We start from the raw sequence: 16,136 nt of genomic DNA on the forward strand, positions 1-16,136 counted from the left end.
AGGTTTGATAATCCAGCCAGATAATTTCCATGATGTTTTGGTTTAATGCCCATTTTGTGTCAATGTATATGAAAAGAAATATGTTAAAATATACTGTGTGCACTGAGGAGCACTATGTATTCCGTATGCAGCATTATGTAGCTGACTAAACTGTTTACACTGTACTGGGAAGAAACTCATTGGTTAGTCCAGTTACTGCCCTTCAACAGGAAGAGCCTCTGGCTCCAAATGAACTGTTCCTCTGGCAGGTTTTGATGTGGTTTCTAATGCTGATGGGCCATAGTTCTAAGGTTCTTCCTGTCATAAGCATGCCTCTCCAGCACCCCCACGGACGTGTTGTGGCATTGCTGGTGTGTTGCACTTGGCACCCCAAACAATTACCCACACCAGATTAGTTCAACCCCTCTCTGCAATATCTTGTTTATTCACTTATTCTACAGAGGGTAACTCACTTGTTTCGCTGCTCACCCTGGGTCCATGTAAGTGTCCTGCTTAGTTTCCTCTCCTGTTCCAGAGGTCTGTACTTTGGGCAATTCCTCTCCTTAAGACAGGAGCCTCCTAGCTCTCCCCCTTGGAGCTGGTGTGCTTTAGGCCAGTTGTAGAGCCTCAGGCAGCTTCTCCTCCTGCTGGCCCATTTACTGATCAATCCTTCCACCCTCAGCCTGGGAGAGTTCAGCAGGCAGAACTTCCCCTGTGCTGTCCTCCTCTTGTTAATTCATGGCCCTGCAGGAGCCTTTCTACAGGCATCTGCCCTGCTACGAAGGAAGGAGGCAGAATTTATGTTGATCCCTTCTTCCAGCTCATTCTTTATTGCCTGGGTGAGAGGAGAGCCTTGCCCCATCTTCTCTGTAAGGCTCCAGGTCCTAGACCCTTAAAGACATAGCAAAAGGATTCCTTCTAAATGTTGCTTCTTTCCAGGACCCCTTTCCTCTGTCTCCATATTTCCTCACCTCTTAAAGGGCCATGCTGTGTGACAGGGAGGACTGTGCAGTACGCAATACTAACCTTAAGGAACAGACTACCCTGTCACTCTACCACCTGCAAATATCACCTTACTTTGTCCGAGCTGCTTAAAGCTAGTGTGTGTAGCTGTGATATGAACAATAAACTGGTCTTCAAAATGCCTTACTAAGCCTTGGTCTACACTAGGAGTTGAGGTCAAATTTAGCAGTGTTAAATCGATTTAACCCTGCACCCATCCACACGACGAAGCCCTTTTTTTTTTTACTTAAAGGGTTCTTAAAATCAGTTTCCTTACTCCACCCCCGACAAGGGGATTAGCGCTGAAATCGGCCTTGCCGGGTCAAATTTGGGGTACTGTGGACACAATTAGATGGTATTGGCCTCCGTGAGCTATCCCAGAGTGCTCCATTGTGACCGCTCTGGACAGCACTCTCAACTCAGATGCACTGGCCAGATAGATAGGAAAAGGACCGCGAACTTTTGAATTTCAATTTCCTGTTTGACCAGCGTGACAGGCTGCAGGTGACCATGCAGAACTCCTCAGCAGAGGTGACCATGCAGAGCTCCTCAGCAGAGGTGATCATGATGGAGTCCCAGAATCGCAAAGGAGCTCCAGCATGGACCGAACTGACCAGTAGCTGTTTGGCGTTGCAAGCTTCCACAGGGCTATTGCCACTCGCTTCTCAAATGTGAGGGCTGCTCTCATCTTGGTATTCTTGCGCCTCAGGCCAGGGGAAAGCAAGTCACAAAGTTCTATGAAAGTGCCCATACGCATGCGAAAGTTTCGCAGCCACTGGGAATCATCCCAGACCTGCAACACTATGCGGTCCCACCAGTCTGTGCTTGTTTCCCGAGCCCAGAATCTGCGTTCCGCCTCATGAACCTGCCCCATTAGCACCATGATGCCCACATTGCCAGGGCCTGTGCTTTGAGAGAAGTCTGTGTCCATGTCCTCATCACTCTCGCCACCGCGCTGACGTCGCCTACTCACCCAGTATCGCTTTGCCAGGTTCTGGTGCTGCATATACTGCTGGATAATGCATGTGGTGTTTAATGTGCTCCTAATTGCCAAAGTGATCTGAGCGGGCTCCATGGTATGGCGTCTGCACAGAAAAAAGGCACAGAACGATTGTCTGCCGTTGCTCTGACGGAGGGAGGGGCAACTGACGACATGGCTTACAGGGTTGGCTTACAGGGAATTAAAATCAACAAAGGGGGTGGCTTTGCGAGAAACAGAATGGCCCCCTCAAGGATAGAACTCAAAACCTCAAGGATAGAACTCAAAACTGGGTTTAGCAGGCCATTGATTTCACAGAGGGAGGGAGGAGAAAATGAATACAAAACAAATCTGGTCTATTTCTTGTTTTGATCCACTTCATCTATCTTTATACATCTTGCTGGCAGCAGACTGCAGTACGACCGCTAGCCATCGTCATCTCCTGGGTGCTCAGCAGAAGATGGTGCAGTATGACTGCTGGCCATCATCTTCTGCTGGCTGCAATTTAAAAGACAGTGCACTGCTGGTAGAACTGAATCACCATGAGACGAAACTTAAAAGGGAAATGACCTGGCTGAGTCACTCCCATGTTTGCCGAGGTGCCCCTGACCTCATCGAGGTCGGTTAAAAGAGCACGCAGGACTACGTCGATGACAGCTACCAGTTATACTGCTCTGTCTGCTACCAAAAGGCAATAAACTGCTGCTGTGTAGCAATGCAGTACCGCGTCTGCCAGCACCCAGGAGACATACGGTGACGGTTAGCTGAGCGGGCTCCATGCTTGCTGTAGTATGGTGTCTGCACAGGTAACTCTCAAGAAAAAAGGCGCAAAATGATTGTCTGCCCTTGCTTTCGTGGAAGGAGGGAGGGAAGGGGGGCCTGACGATATGTACCCAGAACCACCTGCGACAGTGTTTTAGCCCCATCAGGCATTGGGATTTCTACCTAGAATTCAAATGGTCGGCGGAGACTGCGGGAAGTGTGGGATAGCTACCCACAGTGCACCGCTCCGGAAGTCGATGGTTGCCTTGGTACTGTGGACACACTCCGCTGACTACATGCACTTAGAGCATTTGTGTGGGGACACACAATCGACTGTATAAATACGCTTTCTACAAAACCGACTTCTATAAATTCGATCTAATTTCGTAGTGTAGACATACCCTAAGGAGATGGTGCCCAAGGTCCTCAAATGTTTAGTGGTCCATCTCTTCCTCAAAAAGTCATCTCTTCACACCATTGCTTGCCAATTTCCACCCCATCTCAACCTGTCCCATTAGAGGGAATGTGATTTGAGAGGTGGTTGGATTTTAAGTTCCAGTTTTAACTCAATACCAAACACGCTGGAAGTTTCCCCCACATGTTTAGGCCCATTGATGGAAGATGAGACTATGCTTGTAAGGACCATTAATGATCCACTGGCTTTCAATTTTGACTCAGTTAGTTATTATAATCCTGCTGACCTCTCAGTAACTCTTGATTGGCCATGGGGCATAGCTTTAGGGTATAGCTACACTTCAACTTGGGGGTGCAATTCCCAGCTTGAGGAGACATACTTGTGCTAGCTCTCATCCAGCTCATGCACTGAAAGAGCGTAGCCGTGGCAGTATCAGGGGCAGGGGCAGGCTAGCTTCCCCAAGTACATGCCCATCCAAGACCCCAGACTAGCCCATCCCGTTGCTCACACTGCCATGGCTACCCTCATTTTCAGCATGCTAACTGGATGAGAGTTCGCGTGGGTTTGTCTCCTCAAGCTGGGAATCGCGCTCCCAGCTCAGAGTATAGCCATACCCATAGTGACTAATGGGTGTTGCAGTCTTGTCTGAGACTACTCTCTAGTAGCTCCACTGGGAGCTTGACAGGGCAACTGGTGGTATCAGTCATCAAGGATCAATCAGTAATGATTGACATTTCAAGTGATTTCATGTGGCATCCTCCAAGGTTTTAGCCTGTTGCCCATGCTGTTGCGGAAACACATGTGGCCTTTGGTAAAATCCCATATAAACACAGATAGAATATCATGAATCTGCTGCTGATAGATAGATAGTGCAAGTCTCTTGTCCTGGACAGACATCTGAGTAATCTGGTCTCTGCCTTGGGAGCTTAGGTAGACAAAGTATCCCTCTGGATGCCCCCTTATTCTCAACCTAGAAGAGAGTCTTACAGGTGGGTAAGAATAATCGTTATGAAGAGGTTCCCCCCATTTGTTTTGTGAAAGGAACGTGTTTGGAAGTGGTCAGATTAAGAATCGTGATGTGATTTTTTAGTACACATTTTCCATAGAAAGCCATGTGTCTGTTGGATATTCAGCGAAATTGGTTCACTTTCCCTCCCCCAGCTGCCCAGTTTTCTCAGGCTGTGTCTAAATTTATCCTGCAATAGCTTAGCAACAGCAGTAGATACCTTCATAACCACAAGCCCTTATTAAAGTAATGTCCTCTTAGTACTCGTCTACCAGAGATTCTTGTTTGTAGCTGTTCGGGAATTCAGGGCACACCTTCATCCTGATGAGTATTGCATCTATGCTCAGACATCTTCTGCCTTTTAGGGATTTCACCTCCATACCTTAGGTCAGAAGGTGACCATGATTACCCTGTGGTGGCCTCTAAAGTTTGAAGTTATTCTAGGTAATTGGTATGAGAGAAAAAGGTTTCCCTCATTGCACAATTTTGATGCTATTTAAAGGAAGGAAGCAGGACATATAGTTAACAAACCCCTGCCTGAAGTTATTCAGTGCATAGGCTGGCCTCTAAGTAGTCTGATCCTAATCCAAAACAGTTCAGTGAAATCAGTGGAAACGCTCCCATTGACTTCAGTGGACTTTCGATCAGATCCTGACTGAGGTTAGGATCCAGTCAAAGAACAGCGAAGATTAAAAAGATGCATTACATAATATTTATATATAATGTAATTTATTTTAATAAGTGTTTTTCATCTACCTTTCATACAGAAAGTTCATATGTAAATTTTGCTTGACAGATAGCAATTGCACTGTGTACGACCTTCTTCCACACTTCTGTTGTAGTAACTTACTTACAAACCCATTTCACACTCCGTCATTCAATGCACACTGTCCAGGCTGTGCTGGAGATCTGACAGCAGCAGTATTATGTGATTGTGTAATTGAATGCTATCAGGGTTCCTTCCCCACTCTGAACTCTAGGGTACAGATGTGGGGACCCGCATGAAAGACCCCCTAAACTTATTTTTACCAGCTTAGTTTAAAAACTTTCCCAAGGCACAAACTTCGCCTTGTCCTTGAACAGTATGCTGCCACCACCAAGTGATTTAGACAAAGAACAGGGAAAGGACCACTTGGAGTTCCTATTTCCCCAAAATATCTCCCCAAGCCCTTACACCCCCTTTCCTGGGGAGGCTTGAGAAAAAACAAGATGAGCACAGACCAGCCTTGGATTTTTAACACCCAAAAAAACCCAGTCAGATTTTTAAAAAATAGAACTTTATTAGAAGAACAAAAAAAGATAAGAGAACAACTCTGTAAGATCAGAATGTAAGATAATCTTACAGGCAGTCAGATTTAAAACATAGAGAATCCCTCTAGGCAAAATCTTAAATTACAAAAAGACACAAAAACAGGAATACACATTTCCTCTAGCACAGCGAATTTCACAAGCCAAAACAAAGGAAACCTAATGCATTTTCTAGCTAGATTACTTACTAACTTTACAGGAGTTGGAGGGCTTGCATCCTTGATCTGTTCCCGGCAAAGGTATCACACAGACAGACAAAAGCCTTTTTCCCCCTCCTCCAGATTTGAAAGTATCTTGTCCCTTCATTGGACATTTTGGGTCAGGTGCCAGCCAGGTTACCCAAGCTTCTTAACCCTTTACAGGTAAAAGGATTTTGCCTTTGGCCAGGAGGGATTTTATAGCACTGTATACAGAAAGGTGGTTACCCTTCCCTTTATATCTATGACAAAGGCTGTATCTTGAATTTCAGTGGGACTATTCTTGTGAGTATGGGCTGCCTGATTGGGCCAATTATCAGCAGAAATATTATCCCGGCCTCCACTGAGCTAGAAGGGCTTCCTCGCCTGACCGAGCTTTTCTGCAAGAAACCCAGCAAGGTCACGGAACTCATTTGGCAAAATATCTGCAGATGTCTCATGGGGAGAGGCTGGAATCATCATTATTGTATTGTTTCTTCCTAATCCTGATTCATAAGAGCCAAAAAACCATGTCTTACATAACTACACAGTGATGGTGTGAAGCTAATTTTGGATTTTCAATGCTAGTCCAGCTCCTAGCTAGCATAGAGAGAAGATGTCCCATTAGCATTGGCATATCAGACCTATGTGGAATACTGTGATTTTGAACAAAATGTTTTTAGACAGGGATCTGCTAATGGTGCTTGGATTTAGGTTCTGTGTCATATCTGCACTCTGCATATTTTTAAGGTGACATTATGCCCATTTATAAGTTGCTCTGAGAGTTTCAAACTGGGCTAAGTGCTACTTGAAGTTAACCAGCTGATCACAGAAATTGATGCTAATTCTGTAGGAAGATTTCCCCTGGTAACAAAATACATTAGATTAAGGCCATATGCCTCATTATAAGGGATTGCTACTGTTGATGCTTGTTGGCATTATACCACCAGTGAATGCCTCATCCTGTGCTGGTGCTCAGCTTTTGAAGAGGGTATATGCACATTGTTAACCATGGTAAATTACTCACAGCTACAAATAAACATTATCCCCCGCCCTTGCTAAGGAGTAGTCCAGTTCCAAATCTACTGAGGTATCCTAGTAATGCGTCTGCCTTAGATTAATTTAAGTGACCCTAAAGGTCCATCTTATCTTTTTGAGGGATGTAGGAAAACTGCTGCCCAATGATGGTGTGACGTTGCACCCCATAATGCTTTATAGAAATATGCTTATGAGTGTAAATATGATGTATCTGGAATAGGTTTTATGCTAGATATGCCATGTAACATATCTTTGCAAAGGTTATGATTGACTGAATATATTCATCCTATTTGTATGCATGTATCATTTTTATATCTGAAGGTATGAGCGTTGGCTCTATGCTTGTATTTAAAGTGTTTGCTGTCGATAGCACATAAGGCAGATTTGGTCAACATAGTGTGAAGGGATAATTCAAGTAATTGGGAGTGCTTAACTAACAGCAGACTTTGTGAGACATCAATCCACATCTGAGCTTTCCTGGGAACATTCAAACTAACATGTAAACAATGACGTCAGCCTCCAAAAAACTGAATCATTCATAGACATGTGACTTTCCCAGGTGGCTAGAGACCCCATCTTGTGGCTCTGATGTTGCACAAGAGAAAGACTATATAAGGCCGTGCACACCCCTCCATTTTGTCTTCATCTGGCTCAAAAGATAGCCTCTCCACCTCAAAGAGATGCCTGAAAGAAACTGGAACAAAGGACAGTAACTATGGAGGTGTGAGTGATTGCTGGACCCAGACTAGGAAGGAGTCTAGTCTGTCAAAGAAGTTTATTGGAACATCTCTGAGGGTGAGATTTACCTGCATTTAGTTTCCTACTGTATTAGGCTTAGACTTGCGTGTTTTATTTTATTTCACTTGGTAACTTACTTTGTTCTGTCTCTTATTACTTGGAACCATTTAAATCCTACTTTTTATATTTAATAAAATCACTTTTTACTTATTAATTAACCCAGAGCAAGTAATTAATACCTGGGGGAGCAAACAGCTGTGCATATCTCTATTAGTGTTATAGAGGGTGGACAATTTATGAGTTTACCCTTTGTAAGCTTTGTACAGAGTAAAACGAATTTATTTGGGGTTTGGACCCCATTGGGAACTGGGTATCTGGGGGTTGGAGACTGGAGCACTTCTTAAGCTGTTTTCAGTTAAGCCTGCAGCTTCTGGGGGATGTGGTTCAGACCTGGGTCTGTGTTTGTAGCAGGCTAGCATGTCTGGCTCAGCAAGACAGGGTACTGAAGTCCCAAGCTGCCAGGGAAAACGGGCTTAGAGGTAGTTCCAGTACATCAGGTGGCAGTCCCAAGGGGATCTCTGTGACCCAACCCATCACAGATGGGTTTATCTTCACCAAATAACTTTTAAGAAACCCTATCAGAATTTTTCCTTCTGTATTAGACAAAAATCCCTGTTTTAAGAGCTTTGCAACATTGTGAGCCTTTGGATAGCAGGGTAAAGGGAGCAATGATGAAACCTCAGAAAGTTCAGCAGTTTGTTTTCATTTGAATGCCAAAATATTTGAGGAGCTCTTTTACTGCTTTCCCCTACTCTTTGCTACCTTCCTTGCTGGTGGGGAAAGCCTCCTAGGATGTGGAGACTCTGAACACTGATCCGTAATTACCAGTCTCCTCTTTGATGAAACCCCACTCAACTTCCTTTCCTTTCTCCTCCTCTTCCTCTGAACCTCCAGCACAGTTTAGGCACTTACATGAATTCAGGACTCGTCTCCCTCTTACTCCCCAATTTACTTGCATCACCCTACTGTGGGAAGTTCCACAGTCTTTATCCCCTTTCTCCAGAAGCAGGAGGCATTGGTACTAGACTCACTGTTGTCCCTTTCTGAATTACGTACATGAAGGCTTCCCTGCTTGTGATGCCTCAGCGTGCACAGCATGTGTCATAAATATAAGGGGAAGGGTAAACCCCTTTGAAATTCCTCCTGGCCAGGGGAAAGCTCCTCTCACCTGTAAAGGGTTAAGAAGCTAAAGGTAACCTCGCTGGCACCTGACCAAAATGACCAATGAGGAGACAAGATAGTTTCAAAAGCTGGGAGGAGGGAGAGAAACAAAGGGTCTGTGTCTGTCTGTATGCTGCTTTGGCCAGGGACAGAACAGGAATGGAGTCTTAGAACTTTTAGTAAGTAATCTAGCTAGGTATGTGTTAGATTATGATTTCTTTAAATGGCTGAGAAAAGAATTGTGCTGAATAGAATAACTATTTCTGTCTGTGTATCTTTTTTGTAACTTAAGGTTTTGCCTAGAGGGGTTCTCTATGTTTTTGAATCTAATTACCCTGTAAGATATCTACCATCCTGATTTTATAGAGGTGATTTCTATTTACTTCTATTTCTATTAAAAGTCTTCTTGTAAGAAAACTGAATGCTTTTTCATTGTTCTCAGATCCAAGGGTTTGGGTCTGAGGTCACCTATGCAAATTGGTGAGGCTTTTTATCCAACATTTCCCAGGAAAGGGGGGGTGCAAGTGTTGGGAGGATTGTTCATTGTTCTTAAGATCCAAGGGTCTGGGTCTGTAGTCACCTAGGCAAATTGGTGAGGCTTTTTACCAAACCTTGTCCAGGAAGTGGGGTGCAGGGTTTTGGGAAGTATTTTGGGGGGAAAGACGCGTCCAAACAGCTCTTCCCCAGTAACCAGTATTAGTTTGGTGGTGGTAGCGGCCATTCCAAGGACCACGGGTGGAATACTTTGTACCTTGGGGAAGTTTTGACCTAAGCTGGTAAAGATAAGCTTAGGAGGTTTTTCATGCAGGTCCCCACATCTGTACCCTAGAGTTCAGAGTGGGGGAGGAACCTTGACAGCATGCTTGGAGCTGCTCACCCTAGGGTATCACTCTCATGGACGATTCAAAGTGTAACAGAAGCAGGCCATGTCTTGCCATCAGAAGGTTAGAGGACAATGGAGAAAAGTTAACTGATTTAGCCCACCCCATTGCATCCCCAGTGCTTACTTGGAAAGGGACTCTGGGGTGCGGGAAAAATCCTACAAAAGGAGTCTGAGACTAAAGGGAGATAGATGAGGAAGAACACCTTGATGAAAAGGGGAAGACTGTATATGTGGCAGTTCATTCAAATATTTCTTTCTTTCTCTGTGCCATGTAGACAATGTAGGTGTAGGACAATTAGTTCCTTGACTGCCTTGATCAACTTGTACTGCCAGAGGTGGGAGCATTATGCTGTCTTCCATGACCAGAAGGCAAGTCACTGAGACTAGGGATTAAAGATCCCCAGTGTTACACTTGAAGGGTCTCTCATATTATTTCTCCAAAAGGCCAGTCTATTATTTTCTTCCCCAGCAAGAGTCTGGGCACTAGATTTTAGCACCTGGGGAATCCTGGATTCCTTTCACCTGAGATACTTGTTTTTCTTCCTCTTAGGGTACAGCGGATGTTGCTATTGTCACAACTTTGAGTTGGGAATTTACTAGCCTTTCTGGACTGTGACCCGTAAAAAGAAAGCACATAACACTTTTGGAATCTTGTTTTCATGTCTGTGTTTCGTTGTCCCTGGCATTGCATTATTTGAATTGCATGACAATCCTTTTTACTCAGTTACTGTGTGTCTCCCTCTTTTGTTATCATTATCCTGTCCTGACCGTATTCTTTTCCACCACTCGAAACAAACAGTTTCTAACACAATCAGGAAGGGCCTTCTTTCTGTTCCTTATAGCAAAATAACTATGCAAATGTTTCCTGTGTATGCTGCATGCATGGCATCTATCCAAAACAAAAAACCTTGATGTTTCAGAAAAGCTGACACAAACCTAATTCCCCAGAGATTTCCTTTTCCCTATGCCTCTTTGTTGTCGGCAATCTCTGAGAGATCTCGTAGAATGGACCCTGAGGAACGGAATGGAATGGCTACGTCCCGTGCCACAGGATCAGAAGTGTATTCCATAGTGGTTTTTATTTTGAGGTAGTGCTCAGGATATTAGGGCTTGTCTACATGGTGCATTAGTCCATACCACAGGGGGTGTAAAGTCTATTGCGCACTAGGATGTTGGGCACCATTTGGCCCATGCAGACCCTGATGGCACGCACTTAAAGTTTTGTAACGCATGTTACCATAAGGCTGATTTGAAGCAGGACTGCATTAACACCCACTAGGGAACTTTTAGTGTACGCCAACAGGGTCCAAACAGGCCCAGTTAGCATGTGACACACTAGCAGTCACTGGAAATTTTCACCCCTCTAGTGTGGGCTAATGTGCTGTGTAGACAAGCCCTAAGCCTGCCTGTATATTAGTACCAGGGCTTTTACCCTCCTCTTCAGATAGGTGTTTTTCACCATATATCTGTATCCCTATATGTCCCTTCCACTACATGTCCCTATCAATTGGCCTTTTCCTGTATCAAAGCAGGAGCCTAACAACTCATCCTGTACGGCCATCTCCTTTGTCTGTGATGTCACTTAATAATCCTACATCAGAGTACAGAACTGCAGTCCACATTACACCCTCTCCACTCACTGGTTGAGACCATATGAAGCACTCTTAGATGAGCTAGGGCAGGGAGCAAGAGGCATTGATCACTCTTGCAAAGCCTCTGAAACTTCAGGCCACTTATGACCTGATTTCACTGAGAATCAGTTTTCCCAGATCATTTCATTGCTTATGTGTGCGCACGCATGTGCATATTATGTACACAACGTGCACCAGTGGGGATAAAATGTAAAGTTTTCCAACTGAACCATTCAACTATGGATGACTTAGAGCATCCAACTTTCAGATTTCTAGCTGGGAGAAGCATGTACTTTGCAATGCAACAGATCTGTCCAATCTCTGTTAAATTGTTGAATTAATTTATTGTGCTTCCCATAGTTACGCCATTGAGTCTTTTAATATTTAAAATATGTGTAGAGTCAGACGTATGCAACTGTGGTGAAAACCATACGTGTACAATTAACATTATTCATATTCTGTATTCACATTTTTTATAGGATTCCATCAGTGGTGGAAGTCCGAAATGTAGTGGAAACTTAGTAACGTGCATGTACAAAACAGATTTTCATCATCTTTTTATTTTGTTTTCCAAATTGCCCAGGAGATTAGTCCTACCTGTGGACTAGCCATCTGGAAAGTTTGGCCCTCCTGAGTTGTACCTTCCCAAAACGGTCTTAAACTTTTTATATGCAGTGTTGTTGCAGCCATGCTGGTCCCAGGAGATTAGAGACACAAGGTGAGTGAGATTTTTTTTTATTGGACCAACTTCTGTTAGTGAGAGAGAGAAGTTTTCAAGCTTACACAGAATTCTTCTTCAGGTCTGGGAAACTTGCTCAGAATGTCACAACTAAATACATCTTGTTTAAAGATCTTGTATTTAGCTGTGGCACTCTGAGTAAGTTTAAATTTTTTATGGCAGAAAAATATATATTTCTTCTTTCATCCATGTATAACTTTGAAGGGGAAGAAATTACTTGCTCAAACTTTCCAAAAAGATTCACTTTTATGCTGAGACCAAGCATGAGACAGCTTCAAACCACCCTTCCTTTATGATTGATCAGAAAGTGGAACTTATGGCAGTCTGAACTATGCCTATTTGTGATCATCAGACCCCTCCACAGAAATGTGGGGGCCCAGTCCATCATGTTCGATGGAGCCCCACTCCCTTCCATTTCATTTTATTCGCACAGATGTGTGAGCTCAGGGCCCCTGGTACAATTGTTCTGCCTTTTTCCCCTTCTTGTCAGTTGTGGTGATCAGTGCCAGAGCAATAACATATTTTTTACCTGAGTAAAAAGAACTGCATGGCGCATGGGCTTTTGGTAAGTGGTACAGAATTTATTCACAGGGAATTTAAATAAATTATGCCTATATTGTGGGATAAGGGTAGGGACATGATATGTCGTGCTCTGATTGGATTTTTTTAGATCAGAGATGGAGTCAATTTGGGTTGGGCTGCTCTGCTCAATTTAAAAAAGGCTTGGGGAGAAGCTAATAAAATCCATAATTCCTTGTCATGAAATTCTCCTTATCCTTAGGAAATATATAGAGAGTTTTTCTACTTCTATCTGAAACTTCTGGGATTCTGGTTCAAATCCTTATCATAGCAGTAGTGATTAACAGTCATAACTATTAGTAGCCTGTGTGAAATGAGTTGGAAGGCTCACTCTAGTTTCAAATAAACAAATGGTCACATAATTAAAAAAAAAAAAAACAAAAACCCAACCCTAAACACTAACTGGCACCCTTGCTGGCAGCCTCAGGGGAGCACAAAATGCTAACACCAAAACTTTCAGATTTGTGTGTTTAAGGCCAGGCATGTATGGTTGATTTTTCAGAGATGCCGAGCAATCCCAACTCCTAGTGACTTCAGTAAGAGCTGGGAGCATTCAGCACTTCTGAAAATCACGTCACTTACCCAGGTGCCTCATTATGGAGTTTGGTGCCTAAATGTAGACCCAAAGTTTCAAAGTTTTGGCCTTGGTGGCAGGGAGAATTAATTACCCTCTCTGCCCGAGAGGTGGTCCCTCCAGATTAGAACTATGGCAAAGCTTGCAGGTTGACTTTGAGTGGCTTGTACTGTCACTTCCTGTGATAAGCATGTACTGTCAGCAGAGGAATTCAATTTCCATCGTTGCTAGTCTGGCATCTTTAACAAATACAACGTTCACTTAATTTACTTAACATACTTTAAAAATCTTTTTGAATATCATTTCTTCAAATCATCTGTGAATGCTGCTATCGGGTATAAAGATGTTTTGTTCCTATTGTAAAGCCTGTGCAATAAAGGATTACAATTGCTTAACAGATACAGAAATCCCTTGGGTTTTGTTTTGTTGGGGGGGGGGGGTTGGCCTTTGTAAAGATACTGTACAAAATTCTCTAAAAAGAACCATTTTTATTTAAAAGCTTCTTTCCTTTTTTCCTTCACGTTCTGTAGAAGTCTTTCCATAATGTATTTTTAAAAATTAATGTTGCTGTAGTCAAATAAAAGTTTATTCCTAATGGCGTTTAGTTTTTATTCATCATACGATAGAGCAGCCTTCATTTGCTCACTTATATACTGAAAGTCAGCAGTGTTATGAAATTATTTTTTTATTGCTTAGCAGTATGCAGATCCAGGGTGTCGTACACAAAAAAGAGTTGGGGGTTTTGTAATCCCTTAATTTGACATAATTATAAAGCAGCCTAGTGTTTTATGGTATGTCCAAGTAAAATTAATCATTTTAACCAGATTGGATCCCCCTTAAGAACAATAACATGGAATTTTTCCAGTCACCATTTGAATTGCTTTTAATTTAAATTGTTTCACTATAAATTAATATATTTAAATTACCTCCAGGGTAAGGGATGATTGTAGAGTTTCAGGTTAGATGGTTTAGGATTATACAGAGACCTCTAAACAGTTAGACATTATTCTGTAATTATGTCTAAATTCTTCTGTCTAACTAAAGTATGCTATTGATAAAGAACCTGTTACACTGGGATCTAAGCACTAATGCCAGTGAACGATAATAGATAGATATCACAGCGCCGTGATTCACGCACGTAAATGTGTCCATCATCATGTTCATTCCTGATTATTATATTTTTGTTTGGTGTTCAACTATGGCTTCATGTTATATAATATTTAGATATGTTCAGGAACAAACTGTTGTATTTCAAATTACACAAGTACTTTATAAAAGGGAATTTAGCGTTGGTGAAAAGTACCTGTTTAGTCTCTCGGGCTATCAGAAGTCATTTGTTCACAGAAAGGATGTAATGTGCGTTGTGGCTGTGCTGCCTTCCAGTCCCGTTTTGGAATGATCACCTCTAGAAATATTAGGTACTCCACTGTATTCATTCAATTCTCAGTCCTTCTTTACCAATAAAAATGCAAATGTTCATGTGTTAGGGTTGTGGAGACTGGTCCACTAAGAGCTGGATGGAGACCTTCCTAAACATTTCATCTAGGCCACCAAAGAGCGATCAGATCAGATCATCTTACAGCTGCTGGCAACCTGAGGTAGATTTGAAGCAACTCCAATACATTAGCCTTGAAACCAGATTCTTTTCAATACTCTTTGCATTCATTACTGAGACTTGTTACCCAGCTTTATATCAATAAGAGTACATTGACAGCAAACATAGTTTTGTGCTCATTCAGTTGTGACAGGATGAGTTTTCATTAATAATGTAGAGCTTCCTTCTTCCTTTTTGTCCCCTAGACTCTTGGGAAGAACTCAAGACACCTTCCCTGGGAGGGAATTTGCATAGCAAAAAATTAAGGTCCTTGCTATTACTTATTTCTTTGTGTAGGAAGGATTGAATGAGGTCTCCTGATAGGAGACCTTTTTCTCTCCCCTCTAAAACATCCTTCAGAAGTAACTGAATTTTATAATCTTTCTCTCCCTGGGCTTGAGAAACCTTTCTAACGTATGCCTGCATGTGGTACAAATGGAGGGTGATTGGAACTATTTTCTTTTACTCCTCTTGTCTCTGAAGTGTTTCAACATTCTGTCTTTCCAACCTCTCCCTGAAAGGGAAAGCAAACCCCCTTTTACCTAATTTTAAAGAATATTTTAAACTAACCACATTTATTTTCCAGAGGAAAAAGATAAGGCAGAGAAAGGATGCAGTAGTCCTGCCTTAAAAACTCCACTGACACATTAGCTGGCACTAGGACTTGCCTAAATGTGTCTTTCTCTAGCTCAATTACTTCTTCATGTCTCTTTAGATAATCTATTTTAGCAACACGCTTCCTTTTCTGCCATCCATTATATTGCACCTTTGTTAAATATGACTCTAATTACCTGACTTTCACTGACCACATGGTGTTTTCAGTGTAAAATATATGCGCAGAATTGCAATCTCTTACATTCATTTCATTCTCCAATATTTTCGCTTTCTCTCTGTGAGAGGTCGAGTGAGTAGCGTCCAAATGAGGGACAAATTACTGAGGGTTTGGAGCCACGGGTGCTGGAACAATGTGTATAGTGGGGGTGCTGAGAGCCATTGAACCAAACTGTCAACCCTGTATCTGATGGAAACCACTTCAAACCAAGGGATGTGGCAGCACCCTTTCAGCTCTAGTCCCAGCACCTATGTTTGGAGCGGACATAATGGAGATGGGGTTCTTGCAGCCAGTGCTGATTAAGAAAATTCAGAGCACCATAGCTAGAGTCCCTGTCTGCTTCTTAGAAATGCTCCTTTTGCATTGCCTCTGGAGAGAGGCTCTAGGGAAGACTCCAGCTGAGCCAAGCACAGATCCACTCTACTCATGGCTGAGTTCTGTGGCAATTCCGAGCACGGGGGGCAAACAGTAATGGCAGTTACTCTGCTCAAGAAGCTTGTCAGCTCACCCATGCAGCCACTTAAGGGATCTGTGTACTCCTGTCAATCTGCCTTTGAAGATTTTCGGCCTGATTTTGTTTGCACATATACTTGGGTAAATCAAGAGTAATGCTCCATTAAGTCAATGGAAAAACTCCCATTGACTTCAGTGGGCTTTGGATAAAACCCAGGAACCTTAGT

At 42.8% G+C, this 16,136-nt stretch overlaps 1 protein-coding gene across 1 annotated transcript in view; it reads left to right on the forward strand.

The window, feature by feature from the left end:
* Positions 1 to 16,136, forward strand: part of SAMD12 (sterile alpha motif domain containing 12) — a 232,017-nt gene that overhangs the window by 126,168 nt on the left and 89,713 nt on the right. The window lies entirely within an intron of this gene.

Source organism: Eretmochelys imbricata, chromosome 2 (assembly GCF_965152235.1).
Source record: "Eretmochelys imbricata isolate rEreImb1 chromosome 2, rEreImb1.hap1, whole genome shotgun sequence".
In the NCBI taxonomy this organism is placed as follows: domain Eukaryota; kingdom Metazoa; phylum Chordata; order Testudines; family Cheloniidae; genus Eretmochelys; species Eretmochelys imbricata.